At 34.4% G+C, this 25,323-nt stretch overlaps 2 long non-coding RNA genes across 2 annotated transcripts; one reads left to right on the top strand and one right to left on the bottom strand.

Annotated features, from left to right (window-relative positions):
• The first annotated feature begins 376 nt into the window (after positions 1-376).
• LOC110881036 lies at positions 377-3,393 on the top strand. Its single transcript, XR_002559568.2, has 3 exons — positions 377-1,821; positions 2,141-2,241; positions 3,175-3,393. It is a non-coding gene; the product is annotated as an uncharacterized LOC110881036 (long non-coding RNA).
• Positions 3,394-11,635: 8,242 nt separating this feature from the next.
• LOC118480387 lies at positions 11,636-13,959 on the bottom strand. Its single transcript, XR_004862358.1, has 3 exons — positions 13,690-13,959; positions 12,247-12,371; positions 11,636-12,117 (listed from the first exon to the last, which is right to left on the bottom strand). It is a non-coding gene; the product is annotated as an uncharacterized LOC118480387 (long non-coding RNA).
• Positions 13,960-25,323: the final 11,364 nt, after the last annotated feature.

Genomic DNA, 25,323 nt, shown 5'->3' with positions numbered 1-25,323 from the left:
AATATATGTGTATGAAAAACGCTTGGTATATGTAACGTGTATACATCCAAACATGCTAGTACATGTGATTTGTAACACAAGTTACAAATGTATATGCAACACATGGGAATCATTGTCAAATAATATAAACCAAACCACTTGTTTGTGTTTTTGGTCAAAAGTCTCACGGGAATCATTGTCAAATAATATGCAACACATGGGAATCATTATCAAATAATATAACAGTTACTGTTCAGATCAAATGTCTCAAACAAGCAACCAAACCAAACATATTTTTTTTATAAAATAAACGAGATCATCAACGATTAGATTATGGACTTTTTAAAGGTAACTAATATATAACAACAACAACAACAACAACAATCATTATCTCAATTCTAAATTTTTTTTAATACATGTAAAAAAAAAATACCCAACAAACTATCAAATCTATTTTACTAATACACACACAAAATCATTCAACTTTTACCAAATAAATAACATTAAGACATGGAACCAGTCCATGTCATACTTGTGAATATGTTCTTTGTGTTCTAACAACTTTTTCTCTTAACTAAAACCCATGAACCAAATGATTTCTGACCTGCTTCTCTCTCACACAATTGTGTGTGTGTTTTTGGTGTTCTAACAACTTTCTCTCTCTAAAACCCATGAGCCAAATGATTTCTGACCTGCTTCTCACCCGCACACTTGTGTGTTTTTGGTCTTGGTGTTCCAATAATTTTCCCTCTCTAGAAACTCATGCAACCAAACGATTTCAGCCTGCTTCGATCTTCAGATCTGGTAGCTTTAAAAGAAAGGGATGAGTACATGAACACATGGTGTCTTCGATCTTCAGATCTGGTGGCTTTGATCTTCGATATTCAGATCTCGTAGCTTTGATGGTGGCTTTGATGAAAAGGTGATGTTTTTTCTCTCTAATATCTAATGAATTATTTTGAAAATAGTTAGATGAAAAGTGATATATGAGAGAGAGAGAGACATGTGACATAAAGAAAATGATGGGATGGGGGAAGGGTGATGTGATGGTTAAAACAAAATGACTAAATTGCCCTTTGATCATGTGTTTTTAATAGATGATGTGGATCAATCATGTCCACACAATCTAGGTTTCCCAAGTTTTCTAGAAAACCCATTTAATCTAGAAAACTTGGGAAACCTGGATTGTGTGGACAGGATTGATCCACATCATCTATTAAAAACACATGATCAAAGGGCAATTTAGTCATTTTGTTTAAACCATCACCTCACCCTTCCCCATCCCATCATTTTCTTTATGTCACATCTCTCTCTCTCTCTCATATATCACTTTTCATCTAACCATTTTCAAAATAATTCATTAGATATTAGAGAGAGAAACATCACCTTTTCATCAAAGCCACCATCAAAGCTATGAGATCTGAATATCGAAGATCAAAGCCACCAGATCTGAAGATCGAAGACACCATATGTTCATGTACTCATCCCTTTCTTTTGAAGCCACCGGATCTGAAGATCGAAGCCACCAGATCTGAAGATCGAAGCAGGCTGAAATCGTTTGGTTGCATGAGTTTCTAGAGAGAGAAAATTATTGGAACACCAAGACCAAAAACTCACACAAGTGTGCGACTGAAAAGCAGGTCAGAAATCATTTGGTTCATGGGTTTTAGAGAGAGAAAGTTGTTAGAACACCAAGAACACACACACAATTGTGTGAGAGAGAAGCAGGTCAGAAATCATTTGGTTCATGGGTTTTGGTTAAGAGAAAAAGTTGTTAGAACACAAAGAACATGCTCACAAGTATGACATGGACTGGTTCCATGTCTTAATGTTATTTATTTGGTAAAAGTTGAATGATTTTGTGTGTGTATTAGTAAAATAGATTTGATAGTTTGTTGGGTATTTTTTTTTTGTTTTAAATGTATTAAAAAAATTTAGAATTGAGATAATGATTGTTGTTGTTGTTGTTGTTATATATTAGTTACCTTTAAAAAGTCAATAATCTAATCGTTGATGATCTCGTTTATTTTATAAAAAAAAATTGTGTTTGGTTTGGTTGTTTGTTTGAGACTTTTGATCTGAACAATAACTGTTTTTGTTAGTTTGGTTGCTTGTTTGGGGCTTTTGATCGGAATACTAACTGTTTTTTTTTGTGTTATAGGTGAATGGATGTTTTGTGTTCAAGATGAAGATGGTTATCAAGGAGCAAAGCATATTGTTTTGTGTTCAAGATGAAGATGGTTATCAAGGAGCAAAGCATACGTACGTTATTACATTTTTTGCTGGCATAATTAGATACGTATGTTACATTTATGCCAGTTGCATTCTAAACTGTTTGTGCTATATCTTGTAACATGTGTTACACTTTGAGGTAATATATGTTGTTACATGGAGTTACACATATATACTTAACGTAATAGTGATTTTAAATGCAAAAATGTTTTTTAGATGGACTTCACTTGGATAACACATTTTCATTACCTTTAGAAACTTCATAATTTATTTGGAATATCTCGTTTATTTTACAAATAAAAAAGTTACTTATATGTAGTAACAATGTTACACATGTTACTTATAGTTACCCCCAACCCCTTTTTTGGACACAAAGGGGGATGCACATATGTAACACATGTTTGTAACGTGTGTTATATGTGTTATAGCAAAACTTTACACATGTACACATATTACATAGCAAAACTTTACACATGTACACATATTACATTTCTAACACCTTTACATGTGGGCCTTCTAAGATGTGTTACAGATGTTAGAATTATCTATTTTGAAGTAGCAATAGGCATTCTTACATGTACCTGTATAATGTTGTGAAAAAAGATTCCTTCATTATTACTTCAAAACAATAGGCAGTTGTAACATGTGTTACACATGTATCTCTTATATTACAATCTTTCCTAATATGTGTAACACATGCTACAATTGCTTATTGTTTTGAAGTAACAGTAAAGATATCTTTTTTCATTGTTACTTGAAAAGAATAGGCAGTTGTAACATGTGTTACACATCTTAAAATTGTCTATCTTTTTCAAATAACAACAGGCATTGTGACATGTATCTGGATAATGTAAAGGGTTCGAATAAGACTATGCATTATATTGAGTTCTGACACTTGTTACATGTGTTACCCCCGACATGTAACATGATTTTGTGCTAACCGCCTACCCTTTTTTTTCTCAGGTACTACATGATTGGTGAAGCTCAGTATGTTCTTCGTTACTTAGTTTAACGTATGTACGTTTCATGTGAAACATAAACAATATCCCGCTCGTGTTTCAACATCTATTTTGGTTGTAATTTGACAATGGCATAGTTTCCCTTAACTTGTTTTACTAGATGTGTATATTCTTGTGTATGGTACCACTTTTATATGTTACCTTTATCACTTTTTATGTTTAATGACCTATTTTTGTTTTTTAAAAGGGTGCACCTCTGTAACCAATTCGGTAACCAATCAAACCATCATGTATTACTTATGTTATACACTTCTTTTATGTGATTACTTCGATTATATTAGATGACAATGATTCCCATGTGTTGCATATACTTTTGTAACGTGTGTTACAAATCACATGTACTAGCATGTTTGGATGTATATATGTTACATATACTAAGTGTTTTATATATACCAAGTGTGTTTCATACACACATGTAACATGTGTATGCCTTTGTGGTGCATATACTCATGTTACATGTATATGTATGTTATTCACTACCTCGTATGTAACACAAGTTACTCATGTTACATGTATATGTATGTTATTCACTATATATGTGCCTTGTTTTTATTCACTACATCGTATGTAAACATGTTACTTACATGTTCCACCATGTACTGCATTTACTTACGTAAGATGTGTAACACATGTTACAATTGCTTATTGTTTCCAAGTAACATTAAAGGTATGTACCTTGTTTTCTACTTCATCCTGTGTAACACATGTTACACTTGTTAATTAGTATCAAAGGTTACAATTGAAACAATATGTTGACCACCCAATGCTCGTCTACTACTTTTCTTACAATTGGTAATGAATAAAACATGTTAACTGATAACAGGTAACCAAATACATTTCCCACCATAACTATTTAACATCCAGACACCAACATGTTACAGAGAAGACCAGAATGGTCATATTGTATTTTGGGTTATGGCCATAATTTAAAATAAACAAAATTCGTGGTGACTACGATAGTTACAAAAACCACCACGCATATATCACTAGCCAGTTGACTTGTTATAAACAAAAGTTGTGGTACCCAAGATAACTACAAAAACCACCATAGATGTTCCCACAAAAACTGTAGAAAAGACAACACTACCACATTCAGCGCCCTCCCATAAATGAGGCAGCTTCTATCTTGCCTTTCAAAGTGTTAGAGGGCGACAATAGAATATTATGAGTGGCATACTTCGTCCGCAACTTTCTCACCTCCTTCATTTTCCTGCTCCCATTTGTTAAAGGGCGACAACAGAATATGAGTGTCGTTCAAAGTGTTAGAGGGCGACAACAGAATATGAGTGGCATACTTCATCCGCAACTTTCCTATGCACGACCTCCCCTTCAGCTTCTTCTCTTTCTTCATCCCATTCATCGTCCGTTTCTTCATCTACTTTCTTTCGCTTTTTCGGTATCTTACCAGTTTGCGATCTTGTTACTCTCTTTGTTGCTGCAAATAAAACAGGTTTAACACATGTTACTTAATTTCATTAAAATAAAACAGGTTACCTAATATGTTTTTGATAAAATAAAGTCAGGTTTAACATATGTTACCTATTTTTATAAAAATAAGACAAGTTTAACACTTGTTAGATAACTTGGAAAAAATATGAGAGCCTAACACATGTTAACTAATCTGATAAAAATAATACAGGTTTAACACATGTTACATAATTAGATAAAAATAAGACAGGTGTAACACATGTTACACTAACATGTTTACCTAATAGGAGAGGTTTAACACATGGTAATAAGACAGGTTTAACACACGTTTACATCATTTGATAAAAATGAGACAGGTTTAACACATGTTACACTAATATGTTTACCTAATCAGGGAGGTTTAACACATGGTACCCTAATAAGAAGGTTTAACATATGTTACGCTAATATGTTTATATGCTTTTGAGTCCGTTGACTTGTACCCTAATATCAGACAGGTTTAACACATGTTACGCTAATATATTTATATGCTTTTGAGCCCTTAGACTTGTACCCTAATATTAGAGGTTTACCTAATTTGTTTTTGACAGAAAACAAAGCAGGTCTAACATATGTTACCTAATATGTTTTTGATAAAAATATAAGACATGTTTAACACATGTTTTTAACATAAAACAAGACGGGTTTAACAGATGTTACAAATCAATAGTTTTAACGTGCAGTTGGCAAGTTGGCAATCCCAAAAAAAAAAAATAATAAATAACCCGAGACTGTTTCTACTCAAAATAACTAACACTTCCTAGTCGCATTCAAAATAAAAATCACCATCGATCGGACCAAAAAACACCTACCGATTGAAAAAAAACATAAAAACCAACATTAACACTTTTTAGTCTCATTCAAAACAAAAATCACCACCGATCAAATCACACACCGATCGGACCAAAACACCTACCGATCGGAAAAAAACAGAAAACCCAACATTTATCTGATCAAACACCTACCGATCGGAAAAAAGCAAAAATCATCACCGATCAAAACACCTATTGATAAAAAATCGAACTAAACTTACTTGCTTCTGCACTTGGTTCTTGCTTTCTTCCATTTCCGGCAACTTTTACCGGATGATAACAACTGAAATGTTGATCTCATATCTAGTGATTTCGATTCACCGTCGTGCCTTGTTTTTATTTTCTTTTGCGATTCACTGTAGCACCTTTTCCGGTGCCCCTTTTCTTCTCCGGTCAGATCATCTTCTCCGGTGCCCCTTTTCTTCTCCGGTGGGTTTTGGGAAGATCAATTGTTTGAGAGAGAAAGAGATGAATTTGGGTTGAGTCTTTTGAAATGTTTGAAATGAGGTTAGGGTATTTGATTAGTTCTTATAGATATTTATGCACCTCCTTTAATGCATGTCAAATCACATAATATTATAATATATATAATGTACTACAATTATGGTTGATTTTACCTAAATACCCTTCAAGTACTTTTGTTGACCTCATCATTCTATTAAATTTAATTAAAAAAGGCTTCAAAATTTATGAGCCATTGGATGATCTTGATCAATGGTTATAGATTGGGTTTCCTAGGTTTTCTTAGCACAAATAAGTTTTCTATACATCATTCCCCTATATATATATATACACACACACCCCCTTAATACGAAATAATAGTGAAAAATATAATATTTTTGTAGTAAATATGTAAAAAAACAAAAAAGTTACATGTATATATATAATAATTTCTACCCTTATTACTAAATAATAGTGAAAAATATAAAATTTTTGTGGTAAATATGTAAAAACAAAAAAGTTACATATATATATATATATATATATATATATAAAATAATTTCTACCCTGCTAAATAATAGTGAAAAATATATGTAAAAACAAAAAAGTTTCATATAGCTATCATGATCATATTTAATAATATATATATAACATAGATCATCAACTTAGGTAACAAGGCATGTATCTAAATTCAGGAGCAAGCTTAAACCCATGTTGCTATGTTTCAATGTTCAAAGGCCCATGAAAGTTGTGCTCTCAGTGTTCTCACAAGCCACAAGCCCACAAGGTATATCATATGGTGTCTGGAGCTAGAGGTGCACAAATGGGGTTTTTTGTTAATACCTGGTTCCGGGTATGGAACCGGTTCTAGGTATGATCGGGTATTAAGAGAAACCAGGTAAGGTTCGGGTACAGATATTGAAGAGAAAAGTCATACCCTATGTACCCGGGTAGGGTATAATTGGGTATTGGAACTGGGTATGGATCCGGATATTAATACCCGATTTAAAAAAAACATGTTTTTATTATTACATAAAATAAACGCGTTTAGAAATTAAATTTGGTTTGTAAAAGTAATTAAAAGCAAATTACAATAACATAAATCCACTCAAATACAAATTATTTGTTTTATAATATGCATTTCTAAAAAACTTAAATACAAAAGTTGCAAAGTAAACATAAAATTAACCTTAAAAATTTGGGTATTCTATCGGGTATTAAAAAAACCGGTATCGGGTATAGGGTATAACCGGGTTCAGATATAGGGTATGACCGGTTCCGGGTAATTTCGGGTATAAATCGGGTACGGTTTCGATTACGGGTATTGAGTTCAAAATGTATACCCTATCCATGGGTAGGGTCGGGTTCAGTTACCGATATACAATACCTGGGTAAAAAATAACTAATTTCGGGTTTTTTTATCGGGTTCAGTTCCAGATACAGGTTTTTTATGCACCACTATCTAGAGCCCTGGATTATGTAACTGAGAAAATCACAAAAATGCATTTATGCTTGTAACAAAAGAAAATTACCAACATAACTATTTTTAGATACATTTGTATAACTTGGTAATTGTTTTTAGGGTTAAGTTATAGTAGGGGTTTCAAAATAAGAAGGGTAAGAAACCAGTATAGAGTGACAAGTAAAGATGAATCAAGTGAGAAGCGTAATTTGTCCAAGAGAAAAAAATAATATGCACATGCAAGTCATATGCCTAGAAACATGTATTTGCAAGTCACATGCTATTCCACTGCCTCCATTTTTAAACGTCTGTAACTTATTTATACGTCGTTTAGTTAAAAAAAATTATACAATAAAATCGAACGTCTTTTTATCTTTAACACGAGTACCTTATTATTGTACTTTTCCAAAAAAAAAAAAAAAACGAAAACCGAGTGCGTAATACACAATGAACATAGCGTAAAACACAATAAGTATCAAGCAAAAATACAATGGAAAGTAGACCTAAAACAAAATCGATGACAATAGATAAAAGACACAATAGATAACATACTAAAACACAATAGAGATAAAGTATAACACAATTAGTATCAAACTAAAAATGCAATGAAAAGTAGACTAATAACACAATTGATAACAACAGATAAAAGACATAATTGATTATAATAGATTAAAGACACAATAAAAATCAGAATAAAACACAATAGACAACAGACTAAAAACACAATAGATAACACATTGTGTTTTTTAGAAAAACAACTGTGAGAAGTTATCCATTGATGTGTCAATATAGTATTGGTTTAGAGGAGTTACTCTACTTCTCACATCTGGGATCGATCCTTCTTTGAACAGAAATAAGCGAATTGTAATAATGTCAAAAAGGTCCAAATCCAAAAGCCTCTGAACACCTTTAAGGCCCATTAAATATTTATTCGGTCCTCGGCCCGCATCTCTAGATCACAATTCACATTTTATAAATCCGGGTTCCTTTCTTTTTTTTTTGAACGGCCGACAGAAAGATTTTATTCATAGTAGCAAGATGCTACAAACCAAATGTACACCGATTACACCAGATTACATATCAACTATTACATTACATATCACCAAGGTTAAAACTACTCCACACCTCCCATGTTAACGATGCCGTTTTTGATCGGTTTTTTACCCATAAATACGCCAAAGACTTTATCTCATCTAAACTTTTTATAAAATTAGGAACCGCTTGCCTGAACACCATTTCGTTTCTCAATTTCCATATGCTCCAAATGGTCGTCAAAACCACTGCATGGATCATTTTCCTTCTCTTCGGCCTCGGACACGCAGCATGGATTAACAGCAAATCTTTAATACTGAACGCTATAATCGGCTGGATCTTTAACCAGGTTGCTAGATTCTGCCAAACCATTTGAGAGTACTGACACGAGACAAAAAGATGTTCACAGGTCTCTTCATAATCACCACAGAACACACACATGCGATTCAAAACCGGAATGTTACGACGGGCTAACGCACACTTAGTCGGAAGCCTCTCCATTGCTGCCCTCCAAGCCACAATCCCAACCTTTTTCGGGACCCAATTATTCCACTCGAAAGCATTTTCGGGGCTGATACGCCCGGCTGAACTAAGAACCCGCTTGATACTTGCAACGCTGAAGGAACCATCCACTTCATACTTCCATCTCCAGCCATCCGGAGCCGTCGAAAAACCTTGGCTGTTCAAAATTGTTAACAATTGCTGTAGCTGGGTAAGTGCATCTGGACCGAGCTCAGAATGAGCCCAAGCCCAATTAAACGCAGGCCCAGAACCTGAAGATACCCACCGATCGGCCACCAAGCAATCTTTGTGCGACTCTTCTTTAAACAACTCAGGGAAGTAAATGAAAAATGGGCCCGGTTCGGCCCATTTATCCAACCAAAAATACGTGTTATTTCCGCATCCCACCACTGCTGAAAACGCGTCCTTCATATCAATATCAGCTTCTAAAAGAGGCTGCCAAATACTATAAATACTCCTCCACGGTCCAGCCACTGCATTTTTAACCGGAATATCGTTCCAAGACCTTGCCTTATGATGAATAGCCCATATGATTCTACGCCACAAACCCGATTTTTCTGATTTAAACCTCCACCACCATTTTGCTAACATGGCCAAATTAGCATCCCTTAGCGATCCAAATCCCAAACCCCCATATTCGACAGGCGCAATTGTTTTATCCCACGCCACCCAATTCATTTTTGCTTTCTCTTCCGACCCACCCCAAAAGAAAATTCTACGAATCTTATCCAACGCGTCAATGACTTTTATTGGCGCCTTGAATAGAGAAAAGTAGTATGTAGGTAATGCATTCAACACCGACTTAATTAGTGTAATCCTTCCGCCATATGAAAGTGTTTTAGCTTTCCAAATTGACAACCTACTTTTAAAAATTTCAATCACCGGTTTCCAATTCTTGGCCAAATTCATATTGGCACCAACTAATAAACCAAGATGTTTGAACGGGAACGTACCTTGCCTACACCTCAAAATATGTGCCATCTCTTGGATTTCCTCTTCGTTCACGCCCACCCCATACACACTACATTTGGCTAAATTAACTTTTAGACCAGAGACCAAGTAGAAGCATCTTAGAATCCGCCGAAGATTATTAGCATTCGAAACCGACCACTCCCCGGCGAATATTACATCATCCGCATATACCAAGTGAGACAAATAGGGACCATCATTACAAACTTTGATCCCATTGAACAACCCAACTGAAACCGCTCTCTTCATTATGCCATTTAGTGCCACCATAACAATTACGAATAGGAAAGGTGAGAGTGGATCACCTTGCCGAAGCCCGCGAGTACACTCAAATTCCGGAGTTGGCGACCCATTCACTAGTACCGAGGCTCTAGCTGAAACCAAAGTTGCCATAACCCATGCTCGCCACCTATTAGGGAATTTCATCTGTAACATGATCGAATCAAGAAAAGCCCAGTTGACCGAGTCGTAAGCCTTGTTAATATCCACCTTAAAAAACATTCCACTTCTTTTAGATTTCTTCAGCCAACTAAGGACTTCGTTAAGCACAAGAGGACCGTCCATTATATTCCTTCCTGCCAAGAAAGCTGATTGCTGCTCGGAAATTAGACCCCCCACGACACCTTTCAATCGATTAACCAAAACCTTGGAAATAATCTTATTAATCACCCCAATGAGACTAATGGGCCTAAAGTCTGCTGGACTAACCGGGTCTTTAACTTTAGGAATCAAAGCGATGAACGAAGAGGTACAACACGAGTTTAGAGTACCTGTGTCGTAAAATTTATTAAACAGTCTGACTAAATCCTCCCGAAAAACCGGCCAGCATCTTTTAACGAACTTGAAATTAAAGCCATCCGGCCCTGGAGCTCGGTCCCCATCACAATCCCACACAGCTGCTTTGATTTCCTCTACTGAAAACGGTTGCTCAAGCATGGCAGCCTCATTATCCGAAATGGTAGCCAGATTTGGACATACCAACTCCGGCCTAACAGGCATTGGCTCCGTGAACTGGAGAGCAAAAAACTCAAATAGAGATTCCTTCACAGATAGGGGGTTCGTAATCCACTCTCCGTCAATCATTAAGCCATTCAGCCTATTCGAACTGATATTGGCGTTAATAATATGGTGGAAGTAGGCAGAATTTTCGTCTCCATCAATAGCCCATTTGGATCTGGATTTTTGTCTCAAATCTAAATGTTTTACTCTGTCGAACTCAGCCATGTAAATTCTACACTCCGCCCTCTCAGCTAGTTCTTCATCCGTTAACATTCTTTCTTCCGCCAAATTTTCTATACTCGCTAAGCTCCTTTTTTTGTTATTATAGATACTTTCCCTACTACTTTGCTCAACTTTCAACCAAGATTTAATCTTATTCTTTAACCATCTCAGTTTAATAGCTAATGCAAGGTCACCAGGGCCAGAGAAGGAAAAGGAGCCGCCCATCTGTAGTACAAAATCCAAAAATCCGGGTTCCTTTCGTGTCATTTTTTAAGCCCGTTATATATCAACAATATAGAAAGTTTACACCTCACACATTTGCTTTAATTTATTTTTTTATTTACTTATTTTAATAATTTTACTAAAGTGGTTGGTTACACATTATACAGATTTGTGCGTTTAGTTAGTGACAGTCATTTTTTCGCTTTTTTTTTTTAACTACAAAATTTTATTAAAGAAACCCATCTAATAAGAAACAAGTTAGGACGACACAACAATACAAACAACCTAAAAAAACGATCCAAATGCAAGTACACGACTAGAAAAGAGAAACACACAAAAACAAACCACGCAAACCAAAACAAAGAAGAAGATCTTGGAAACAAGACGAGAATAAACTCCCATGGACTAATCCGAAAACTCGCTACACTATACCGCAGATTCAAAGCAACCTAATCATCATCCCGCAACTTCAAACTCCAACAATAATTTTCGATAGCATTACTTTATCATTGATCCTAATTTTAACTCGCCCTGGTAAAACATCGGTTATAAAACATTGTTTTTTTCGTTTTTAAATGTGCTCCATATCTTTATGTGACCTTTTTCCGGCGCATTTGACCCCAGGGCGCGTTACGTTTTGCAGCGTCTGGACCGTCCATTAATCTCAGACCATACGATTTCTGACTGGTTTTATGTGGGCCGGCCACTTAGAGTTGTTTGGAAAATCACTGTTTCCTGACTACAAGTAACACATGGACCAAAAATTAGGTTGTTTCTTAATAATTTGCTTCAAAGGGAAAAAAATATAGACGGTAGTTTCTGTTTAATCAAAATTTTAAACACAAAGTTTAGAATTTTCTAATGATACCTTCTCACACGACATGAAATTCAACGGGTTTAGGTTTAGTGTAAACTGGTTCGGGTCAGCTTTAAGTTGAATATGTAAACATGTTTAACTAAACCTGTTGGTCTTCAGTGACGGATCTTGAAAATCTGCATAGGGGTAAAGTTTCAAAAAAATAGGTAACGAAATCGAAAAAAGGTCAAAATTTTCCAAAATTTACATTAACATCGGAGCGTCACCGGAGCGTCAAGGGGCAATGGAGAAACTTATAGGCCCGCCCCTATTGGTCTTGCAAGTTTACTAAACACTATAGGCCCGCCCCTATTGGTCTTGCAAGTTTACTAAACATGTTTAACCTGTTTATTTAAATATAAAATAAAATGTGTTTTATGTTATATTTAAACAATTTAAATATTTTATGTAAAAGTAAAAAAATTAAATAAAGAGAAACTTACACCAATGTTTTATAGCTTAGATGTAATTATTTTATGCATATATTTTATAAATGTGTAAATTTAGACTATTAAAAATCTGGTTAAACATGTCATGTTTTGTTAATTTGCAAATATATGTGTCATGTTCGAATTCATATGTCTGATATGATTTTTAGATTTTTGTTGTTTTTAATTTATAGGTTTATCAGGAGGGATTAAATTTGAAAGCAACGAGATATGTTTAATTTAGTGGATTAATTTAGGGTATTATGAGAAAGAAGCATCTTATTCTTAAATGATGTATTATATTAATGTTACACTGCAGATGGATAATTTAGAATATTATTTCTTATACATCGTTGTTCACACTGCAGGTGGATAATTTAGAATATCATTTCTTATACATCGTTGTTCAATTGAAATGAACTAAAATATATGTGACAATAATTTCAGACATAATTAAGAACAACTAAGATAATTAACACTTTTGTTATTCCCCGCATCTTCTATCTTGTAATTATAATAATACTTTCAAGTCAAAATATTAAAATGTGGAAATTATGTGAGCGTGATCTTATATGTAAGCAACTAATATCTTAATAACTTAAAATATTAAAAAAAAATGTGAGTGACTTGTATATTTACATTCAATTTAGGGGTGAAAGCTGGCATGTTTATAAATCATTAAAATTAATCAAATCTTCTAAATTGAAGCAAGTCTATGCATTGGTTAGAGGGGTAAGGATCAAATAGGAAGATTGATCTTGCTAGGAAGGATAGGAAGTAATCTTAGTCATCCACGTGTGATTTTTTAATTTAAGCGCGCAAGGGTATTTTGGTCCATAAACAATTTCACATTCTCTGTAATCTTTCACGCATAGAAAAAAAACCCCAATTGCACATCCCAAAAAAGAAAACCCTAAAATTCAAACAAATCTTCACTAGATTCAACCAATTAACAATTCAAAACACAAATCAAACCTCACGATCGTCGCTAAACGCATCGTTTCCTCCCCAAACCGTCCTAATTTACCTGAAGATCATCTGTAAATGCATTATTTCCTCCTAATTTGAGCTTGAACACATTCTCTAACCTCTAGTTTCTTCTCAGTCTCTTCCTTTTTCACTTTCAATGTGTTCGAAACCAGTCAGATCCACGCAGTTAACGCTAAATTAAGTCGATAACTTTGCAGTGGCTTTTCTCCACCAAAACTTCATGTGTTACAAGATGATGATAAAAGAAGTTGAAGAGGAGAACAGTGGTACCAAATTTACAAAAGGGTGAACCAGATTTGAAGATATTCTAATGGCAGACTTCATTGCGTTTTATGGACTTCATTGCGTTATATGGGCTTTCATTGCATTATATGGGCTTAATTGTGTTATATGGGCTTCAGACTTTAGTAGTGCTCCATTACGTTTTATGTGCTTGAAACTTCAATTATTTGTAAGTTATGACTTACACATTTTTATGTGTTTTACTCCATTGCGTTTTAGAAAAAAAAACACTTTCTTTTGTGTTTTAGGCCATTGCGTTTTAGAAAACAGATAATTTTAAGTGTTTTCTAGCGATTGCGTTTTCGAAAAACACATTTTTGAAGTGTTTTTGGTGCATTGCGTTTTAGGTAAAACACATTTTTATGTGTTTTCAGTCCATTGCGTTTTAGAAAGTATACTTTCTTTTGTGTTTTTAAGCTATTGCGTTTTAGAAATAACACATTTCTTTGTGTTTTCTGGCCATTGCGTTATACAAATAAGACATTTCTTTGTGTTTTTGGTGCATTGCGTTCTAGAAAAATGTCATTTTTTAGGTTTTTTTTCCGTTGCGTTTTACGCAACTGGGTTTTCAATTTTTTTTTCGAAAATATAGCAATAGTATACTCGTTTTAAAGATAAAAAAACGCTCGTTTTTTTTGGTGCAATTTTTATAAAAAAATAATTTCGTATGAAAGAGTTATTAACGTTTAAAAAATGGGAGGAATTGGAGGAGAGAGAAACTATTGGCTTGGATTGACTAGAATGCCCCTAAACAAACTCACGCGCCTCTTTTCTTCCCTTCAATTTCCATCATTTAATCTTAACACTTGATTAACTAAATGGATGGTCAAGATCACTTCCTAGCCTTCCTAGCCAAATAAACTTCCTATTGTATCTCCACCCTTAGTTAGAGATCTAATATGTCGGTTTACATTTTATAACTTAAAATATTAAAAAAAAATTGTGAGTTACTTGTATATTTACATTCAATTTAGGGGTGAAAGCTGGCATGTTTATAAATCATTAAAATTAATCAAAATCTTCTAAATTGAAGCAAGTCTATGCATTGGTTAGAGATCTAATATGTCGGTTCACATTTCACTTTTGACGGTTTGCAGCTTTGGCGGTTCCATATGAAATTTGAAACTGATTCTGTAAACCAAATTACCCGTTTAACTTTTATTCAAGAGAACACCACAAAGTTACCAAGAAAACAGAGAGAGTCACCATCAACTAATTGGTTTCTTTAGTTAAAAAGGTTAATTTTGCAAAACAATAAAAAATAAAAAAACATATGAAGCGGGAGAAGTTACATATATATAGCTAATGAAATACATAAATTTTGTATTTCATTATATATATATATATATATATATATATATATATATATATATAGAGTAAGGTTAACATACAAAATGCCTTATCATACATCACGTAGGAGACAATGGTAACCGTTGGATCAGGGGTATAATCACGCATGGGACCACATAATCACGCATGGGACCACATAATCACGTATGGGACCACATAATCACGCATGGGACTATAATCACGCACGTTCTATGATAATAACGCACGTTATATTTTTTGTCATGTATGTTAATGTAGGTTAAGCCTTGAAGTACATTATACTTTCTCTCTCTATATATATATATATATATATATATATATATATATATATATATATATATATATATATATATAGAGTAGGGTTCCTACGAAAAGTGTGTTTTTCCTAGAAAGTTTAGGAAGCGATCTTGTCCATCCGATTGGTGTGTTTAAGGGTTGAGATCAAATCAATGGCAATCTTGTAATAATTTACTATATTTAATAGATTGTTTTAAATGAGGAGGGGTAATTTCGTCCTTATGTGTGTTTTAAATCAATCAAAAATAACCGTCAGAGATATCACATCTCCTTAATACACGCCAGTTTCCCTCTTTCTCTTTCTCTCTCTAAAATCATACCAAAAATACAACGAAAACCCTCTAAAATCATACCAAAAATACCTAAAATCATGGATCAAGATAAGAGATTTACCAACTTCTATATACGTAAGATCTTCCCAACATTGTGTTCTGTGTTTTAGTAGGCGATTAGGGTTCAATCGTGTTCTACATTGAAATAATTGATGTTTGAAGAGAAGAGATTCAAAGAACAGAGGGATTTGAACAAGATGGATGGAAGCAGAGATGAAGTCGCCGGAAGAAAAGTTGAAGTTGCTGGAAGCACAGTTTAAGCCGCAAGAACCCTAGGTGTGTGTTTAAAATAACAAATGTTTGTAGGTATTCCGTTTGTTGTGGATGACTCTGCTTGCTGGGGCGAAATCTGCTGATGTAAAACACATTTGTATGAATCTGCTTGCTGTTAAAACACAGCTGTATGAATCTGAATTGCTGTTAAAACACAGCTGTATGAATCTGAATGATAAAACACATTTGTATGAATCTGCTTACTGTTAAAACACAGCTGTATGAATCTGAATTGCTGTTGAAACACAGTTGTATGAATCTGAATGATAAAACACATTTGTATGAATCTGCTTGCTGTTAAAACACAGCTGTATGAATCTGAATGATAAAACACATTTGTATGAATCTGCTTGCTGTTAAAACACAGCTGTATGAATCTGAATTTCTGTTAAAACACAGTTGTATGAATCTGAATGATAAAACACATTTGTATGAATCTGCTTGCTGTTATAACACACCTGTATGAATCTGAATGCTAAAACACAACTGTATGAATCTGCTTGCTGTTAAAACACAACTGTATGAATCTGAATGCTAAAACACAACTGTATGCATCTGCTTGCTGTTAAAACACAACTGTTTGAATCTGAATGCTAAAACACAACGGTATGAATCTGCTTGCAGTTAAAACACAGTTGTATGAATCTGAATGTTAAAACACAGTACCAAGAACATGCTGATAGATTCCAGCAAGAAAACGAAGGAAAGATTGATATTAAGTGAGATAAAAAATCGAAAACAAAAAATTCCGAAATTTATGGATGGTTAGTTATTGAAGATAATTTCCTAAAATAAAAATAGATTGTGAAAGTACATAAATGCCCTTTTAGATAAAATTCTTCAATGCCACATGTCGCGTTCTTATTGCTTCCTAGACTTTCTAGGAAAAACACACTTTCCACCCAACTCCTACTCTATATATATATATATATATATATATATATATATATAGGGTTGAGTTCATTTCAGAACTCTAAATAACTACAGAACTTTCAGAACTCCTAATAAACAATCATTTTATATATAAGTTTTTGTATTTAGGATCTTTTTATCATCTATTATATGTATTTCTTTGATTACATATATGTTAAAAGTAGTTTACATATGTTTAATTGCCAAAATTATATATATGTGTCATAACTAATTACATATATGTAAAAAAACTAGTTTACATATGTGTAATTATAAAATTACATATAAAAATGATAAAATTACTCTTAATATGTATGTAATCCTAAAAATACACATAATAAATGATAAAATTATCCTAAACATAAAAATATATAAATAAAAAGATTGTTTATTAGGAGTTCTGCGAGTTCTGTAAATATTTATGGTTCTGAAATGATCCTGGCCGTATATATATATATATATATATATATATATATATATATATATATATATATATATATATATAGGATAATGCTTTACAAGAAACCCTTTATTTTTAAAAAACTTTGCAAACTCAACATATGGCCTAGATTGCTCCACATCAACATATGAATTTAGAGCTTTGAAGGGTAGGATTGTCTTTTTACACTACCCAATTCAAAAAGATATCTTGACTTTTGTGTACTTTGATTTGACAACATTTATTTCTCATTTATCTTCCCAAACCTCTATCTCTTCCTTAATCTGATTAGTTTCTCTCTCTCTCTCTCTTCATCAAATCTCTCTCTCATCGTACACCTTTCTCTTCCACCACACCACCATCACCACCACCATCATCACCACCGCACCACCATCTGTATTGTACCTCCGGCACCACCATAAACACCTCCAACCCTGTTGCACAACCCCCACCACCGTTGTACCTTTACCACCATCGGATGACCCCCGCTGCACAACCCCCACCATTGCCACCACTGCCCCTCCACCACCGCCATCCCCCAACCCCAACCCATATATTCAGTTCCTATATTCAGTTGTGGAACTGAATATATTTAACTCAAAACGGCACCAGATCTGAATGTTGCCATCATCAACTACTGCTCAAAGGTCACTGATGTCGACGAGCTCTTTAGATCGTATCAATCTAAACCCGAATGTTCTCCATCCAAAGATTATATTTGGGGGAATGATCTCCATCCGAATGTTGAACTCATATCAACTACAAAGGTTTAATTGTTTGTTTTTTGATTTAAAATTTGTTTGGATTAATTTTGGGGTTTTTTTTATGTGCGAGGGTAATATTTGTTAGATGATTGAAATTTTGAGCTTGGGGAGTGTGTGGATGTTAATGTTCGTAATTAGACTGTTAATGTGTCTTATAGATTACAAGTTACAGTTTGTATAATTCCAACCGTTATTGTGAAACACGAACAACCGTTAATGTTCGTATAGATTAAAAATTATAGACCGTTAATGTTTCGTATTTTAACGTGTAATCTTGTTGTTTTTAGTTATGTGTACTTTGTTAGTTGCTGAATTTTAGACATCTAATTATCGGCACATCTGTTTTTAGAAACGAAAAGCCAAGTTTGTCTTACAGCACAACCAACGTAACACGTGTTATAGTCTGAACTCCTGTTTCACAGCTAAGCCAAGTTTGTCTTACAGCACAACCAACGTAACACGTGTTATAGTCTGAACTCCTGTTTCACAGCTAAACCATAGTAACATGTTATAGAGACATGTATTAGGGTATGACGATGTATTAGAGACATGTATTAGGGTATGACGAATTAATTGCAGGTTTTTAGTTCTGTGTACTTTGTTAGTTGTTGTTTCAGTTGTGTAAGATTAATTTGCAGGTTTTTATTTTTGTGTTAAAAAGCTGTGCTTGGTTTGGTTGCTTGTTTGGGCTTTTGATCTGAATAGTAACTGTTTTTTGTTGGTTTGGTTGCTTTGTTTGGGGCTTTTTGATTTGAATAGTAACTGTTTTTGTGATGTTATCTGAGAAAAAAAATTTTCTGGCTATGAATGTGTTAATATTTATGTCTGGTTAACGACTTAACGGTTATCTTATCTTTTTGTTATTAGGACGGTGATGGATTCAAGGGAAATAAGATCCAATTCTCAGGACCGTTGGTTTCGTCAAACGTGGATCATATGCTCAAGGATCATGACTATGTTTATGTTTATGTTACAGCACAACACAACTAACACGTGTTATAGGTTGAACTTCTCGGACATGCGTGTGTTACATGTGACATGAAACTCATGTACAACGTAACACGTGTAACGTGTGACATGAAAACACTTTTTTATAACTTCCCTGGCATACGCACACCCACATGTTTACAAACTGTTTCAAGACCGACCCAAACAATAAAGCAAGGGTAGCCGCTGAAAAGCTAAGGCAGCAAAGGTAGCCGCTGAAAAGCTAAGGCAGACTTTCAAAGGAAGCTCCACCATTTTCTTAGAGCTATGTATTTTCGTTTACTAGTGATATGTAATGTGAGACTCTTATTTTGTTTTGTCTAGTACATGATGTTAAAACGATATGGACTTAACACATTCTGGAAGTCTTAACACACGTTATAAAAGAGGCTTAACACACGTTATATCAGGTATACTATGTTATTAAGTTACTATTGGAGTTTATGCATCCATTCTGGAAGTCTTAACACACGTTATAATAGAGGCTTAACACACGTTATACAATATTAACTTGTATGTTCCATATTAACTTGTATGTTCCATATACGGTGTTACAATATTAACTTGTATGTTCCATATTAACTTGTACACATATTAACTTGCAAACCACTTTCATATACATGAATACAAGTCGGGTTATAATGGATGCTTACATGTTATCATATGTATACAAGTGGGGTTACAACAAGATTACGATATTAACTAAGCTCACCATTAAACTCATCGCCCCCGTCGACTGTTTTCACCCTTCTCACATGTTAAGCAATTACATGTTCCGAATAGACAAATTGTAACACATGTTAGATCAGTATATACACATCATGGTGTTTTGTAAACCCCTAGCTTATACATGAATATATGTCAGGTTACAAAAAGATTATAACAGAGGCTTAACACATGTTATACATTCCAAAATGTGCAAAACATGTTAGAAACGAACGAAAACTTGTTACAGCATGAAAACTTCTTTATGGATCTGTTACAGCATGAACCACTAACACATGTTATAAACGAACGAAAACTTCTTTCCCAAAAGAGTTGACTTATTCAATGTCCCCGCATTAACGTCGCCTACATCCATCCAACTTGTCAATTGAATATCTTTATGGATCTGTTTCTGTAAATCAACACACGTTATATCATTCTAACAGGTGCTTCTTAACACATGTTATGGGTATGTTTCTGTAAATCAAACAACCAATAAAAAAAAACACTTACTATTCAGATCAAAAGCCCAAACCAGCAACTAAACCAACAAAAAAAAAACAATTATTGTTAAGATCAAAATCCCCAAACAAGCAACCAAACCAACAAAAAATCCCGTTCAAAATCTCATCCTAAAGTTTTCGATTTATTTAAAATACATGAACATTAACCATTACTAGATCTTGATTGAAGACAGAGGAGAGGAGAGAGAGAGAGAACATTAACCATTACTAGATCTTGACTCCGACGATGTTCCGAACTCCGGCGCCACCAACCACCCACCCTCCACCACCTTCTACAACCACCCACTGTCGCCGCTATCAACTACCAACAACCCAGAAAGAACCAGCCACCACCTTGCACCAACCACCATCGTGCCTCACTCATCGTGCATCTACCGCCTCCCCTTCCCCAACCATAACGGTCAACAACACCACCGCCACAGCGCTGCTGCTGCCGTGGGTGGCTGGAAACCCACCAGTTTTCTCTCTCTCTCTTTAACAAATACTCAGCTAAAAATTACAAGGATGTAGGGAATTTCAAAGACAATCATGTACCGACCGAAGTAAATCTGGAGTGAATCCCGAACTAAATTAGAACCGAACCTGAACATGAATCTGACCCGAGTCGTCTGTATGTGTGTTCAAACTTCCTCTCTCTCTCACACTTGTATGTGTGTTCTTGGTGTTATAGATGAACATGATGAAGATTGTTGTCATCGTTCTCTCTCTAAAACAACATTCAGGCCCTTCATTTGCTTCTAAAGATTGAGGAGAGAGAGAGCCGGAGAAGAAGCCCGGTGAGTTTCGCCGGAGGAGGTGGTTGCTGGTGGTGGTTGTTGTTTATTTCTCCTGATTTTGAAGAGTGTTCATTCTTTGTCTTCAAGATTGGGTTGAAGAAATGGGAAAGAGGAAGAGGTAAGAGAAAGAGAAAGTGATATGATGATTTGATGGTTCTAGAAAGTCAAAAAGCCCCTTTTTCACTACCAAAAATGCCCCTCCCATTTGTACTAATGTATTATATCATTTCTTTTAAATCTAATTCTTACCAAAAAATAGGAGAGCCATTGATCAAGTAAGATGAGAGATAATCAATGACTCACATTGGGTTTGCATAGTTTTTTTAAAAAAGATAGAGTTTCTTATATAGCCAAGCCCTATATATATATATATATATATATATATATATATATATATATATATATATATATATATATATATATATATATAGAGTAGGAGTTGGGTGGAAAGTGTGTTTTTCCTAGAAAGTGTAGGAAGCAATAAGAACGCGACATGTGGCATTGAAGAATTTTATCTAAAAGGGCATTTATGTACTTTCACAATCTATTTTTATTTTAGGAAATTATCTTCAATAATTAACTATCCATAAATTTTGGAATTTTTTGTTTTCGATTTTTTATCTCACTTAATATCAATCTTTCCTTCGTTTTCTTGCTGGAATCTATCAGCATGTTCTTGGTACTGTGTTTTAACATTCAGATTCATACAGCTGTGTTTTAACTGCAAGCAGATTCATACAATTGTGTTTTAGCATTCAGATTCAAACAGTTGTGTTTTAACAGCAAGCAGATGCATACAGTTGTGTTTTAGCATTCAGATTCATACAGTTGTGTTTTAACAGCAAGCAGATTCATACAATTGTGTTTTAGCATTCAGATTCATACATGTGTGTTTTAACAGCAAGCAGATTCATACAAATGTGTTTTATCATTCAGATTCATACAACTGTGTTTTAACAGCAATTCAGATTCATACAGCTGTGTTTTAACAGCAAGCAGATTCATACAAATGTGTTTTATCATTCAGATTTATACAGCTTTGTTTTAACAGCAAGCAGATTCATACAAATGTGTTTTATCATTCAGATTCATACAGCTGTGTTTTAACAGCAAGCAGATTCATACAAATGTGTTTTATCATTCAGATTCATACAACTGTGTTTTAACAGCAATTCAGATTCATACAACTGTGTTTTAACAGCAAGCAGATTCATACAAATGTGTTTTATCATTCAGATTCATACAGCTGTGTTTTAACAGCAATTCAGATTCATACAGCTGTGTTTTAACAGCAAGCAGATTCATACAAATGTGTTTTACATCAGCAGATTTCGCCCCAGCAAACAGAGTCATCCACAACAAACGGAATACCTACAAACATTTGTTATTTTAAACACAAACCTAGGGTTCTTGCGACTTAAATTGTGCTTCCAGCAACTTCAACTTTTCTTCCGGCGACTTCATCTCTGCTTCCATCCATCTTGTTCAAATCCCTCTGTTCTTTGAATCTCTTCCCTTCAAACATCAATTATTTCAATGTAGAACACGATTGAACCCTAATCGCCTACTAAAACACAGAACACAATGTTGGGAAGATCTTACGTATATAGAAGTTGGTAAATCTCTTATCTTGATCCATGATTTTAGGTATTTTTGGTATGATTTTAGAGGGTTTTCGTTGTATTTTTGGTATGATTTTAGAGAGAGAAAGAGAGAGAGAGGGAAAATGGCGTGTATTAAGGAGATGTGATATCTCTGACGGTTATTTTTTATTGATTTAAAACACACATAAGGACGAAATTGCCCCTCCTCATTTAAAACAATCTATTAAATATAGTAAATTATTACAAGATTGCCATTGATTTGATCTCAACCCTTAAACACACCAATCGGATGGACAAGATCGCTTCCTAGACTTTCTAGGAAAAACACACTTTCCGTAGGAACCCTACTCTATATATATATATATATATATATCCATCAGTTCTCAAATATCTTTAAAATTTTCACATGATCTCTTCTCTCTACTCTAATTTCTTTTCCATATATATATATATATAGGCAATGTTTTAAAAATCGGTTTTTAAATCAAACCGGGTTAGGCTAAAAAATGGTTCAACCGGTTGAACCAGGTTGTACCGAGCAGTTCAACCAGATTAACTACCTAACTCTATAATTTCATAAATTACAAATCAACTCAAAAGTTAAGCCAAAAATGCATGATTACATATTAAAAGATGATCCAAAAGTAAATCCATAATAAAAAATTATCCAAAAGATAATTGAAAATCATTCAATTTTCCAACAAGCTCTTTTAAATGAAAGTGTACGATAAGTTTAAGCCATTTGAGTGTTGAATACATCAACTTCACGATCGTATAAAAGATGAAATTCACTTTATCGCCATCCTCATCAGCTAGATGATAACTATTTTCGTTTCTGAAGAAACACTGGTTTAATTGACCGGAATCAACTGAACCAGGGGGTTTGAATCTGCATAAAAGGGTTAAATCTCCTCGTCCGATTCGTGGGTGACTGATCTTCTTCCTTTCACAATAACTGCAAAACAACTACCGTCAGACTCGCCACGGGGAAAATGGAGGTTCTCTCCGTGACCACCCTCCGGCGTGAGAATAAGTACAGGTTTTTGTTGAAGAAGAAGAAGAAGTGAAAGTGAAGTGAATGTAACTTGAGAATTATACCTGAATTATCCTTCTATTTATAGCCGAAGTTTGGGCAGGAAACCCTGTTGGTGAAAAGTTGACGGAAAGTGCTTATTCCGTAAGCGGTTATTTTCCCTCCGTTAATCGCTAACGATTTGAGTATGCACACGGATCACGATTTTGATCAACGGTTGGGGTTTTGCCATGTGGAAAGTGGGCAAGTGAAGATCTCTCTTCAATTTCGTGCCATCATCGTGACTTCAAGGGAGTCTGGGATGATGCCACGTGGCCATTCGGTTATAACCGACTGGTAGTACACGATGGAGCCTTCTAGAAGAATATAGCTGTAATCCTGTGTGGTTCTTTATTGTATGGTATCAGAGAAGTTTGTTTTTATCCAAGTCTGGATATTAATTATGCGGAAGTGTTTGCTAGGATTTTTATCCTTTCTGCAATGGAGGTCGGCGCAAAGATTTGTTAGTTTCCTTTTGGCGCGCAGGTGTTGCTTATTGCCTTCCTTCTAAGTTCTCTTTGTAGGACCAGTGCGCGACCGCGCAAGGTCTAAAGAGAGTTAGAAGGATGAGGTTGTGGTATGGTCCCATGTACTCGAAGCAAGGTTTTGGGGACCTTACCCGTTCAGTTTCATACAATATTAAATAAGAACTTTTAGTTACGAATAATCATAATATATAAAAATTACATAAGATAAGTGACATATATAATAAAAATAAGTAACAACCCAAACTAAAATAACCCTGGGCCGGTACCGGTATTATGTTTCAAACCGGTATACTGGATTTTACCGCCGGTACAAACCTTATGCCGTTTCACTTATTTACCGGGGTGTTTCGTACCGGATTTACATCTGAAAACGGTAATACCGGTATAACCAGCCGGTATTTACCGGTTTTTAAAACATTTTATATAGGGATAATATCAAATAAAAAGTTTATTTTGCCTAAGTAGTATGAGAAAGAATCTTAACCATCCATTTTTCAAATCAATGGTTAAGATGAAAGTGTAGGAGAAAGGAAGAGTGCAAGAGTATATTGGGAAAATCCTATTTATAGACTTTCTCTCTCCACATGCAATGCACATGCCTATTCCACCCCCATTTTTTAAACGTTCATAACTTTTTTATACAACATTATTTTTTCATAAAAATTTAACCGTAAAATCGAGCGTTTTTTTATCTTTAATTTGAGTATCATATTACTATATAAAATATGAAGACTAAAAAACCCACTAAAATGTACCACATTTTTTTGCTGAATTTTTTCGTGCTATATTTTTTCGTGCTAAATTTTTTTGTGATATATTTTTTTACTACATTTTTTGTGCTATATTTTTTTTGTACTAGATTTTTTGTGCTATATAAAGGATCCACT

Source organism: Helianthus annuus, chromosome 7 (genome assembly GCF_002127325.2).
Source record: "Helianthus annuus cultivar XRQ/B chromosome 7, HanXRQr2.0-SUNRISE, whole genome shotgun sequence".
Taxonomy (NCBI): Eukaryota; Viridiplantae; Streptophyta; class Magnoliopsida; order Asterales; family Asteraceae; genus Helianthus; species Helianthus annuus.
This window is presented reverse-complemented; position numbering and strand designations above follow the sequence as displayed.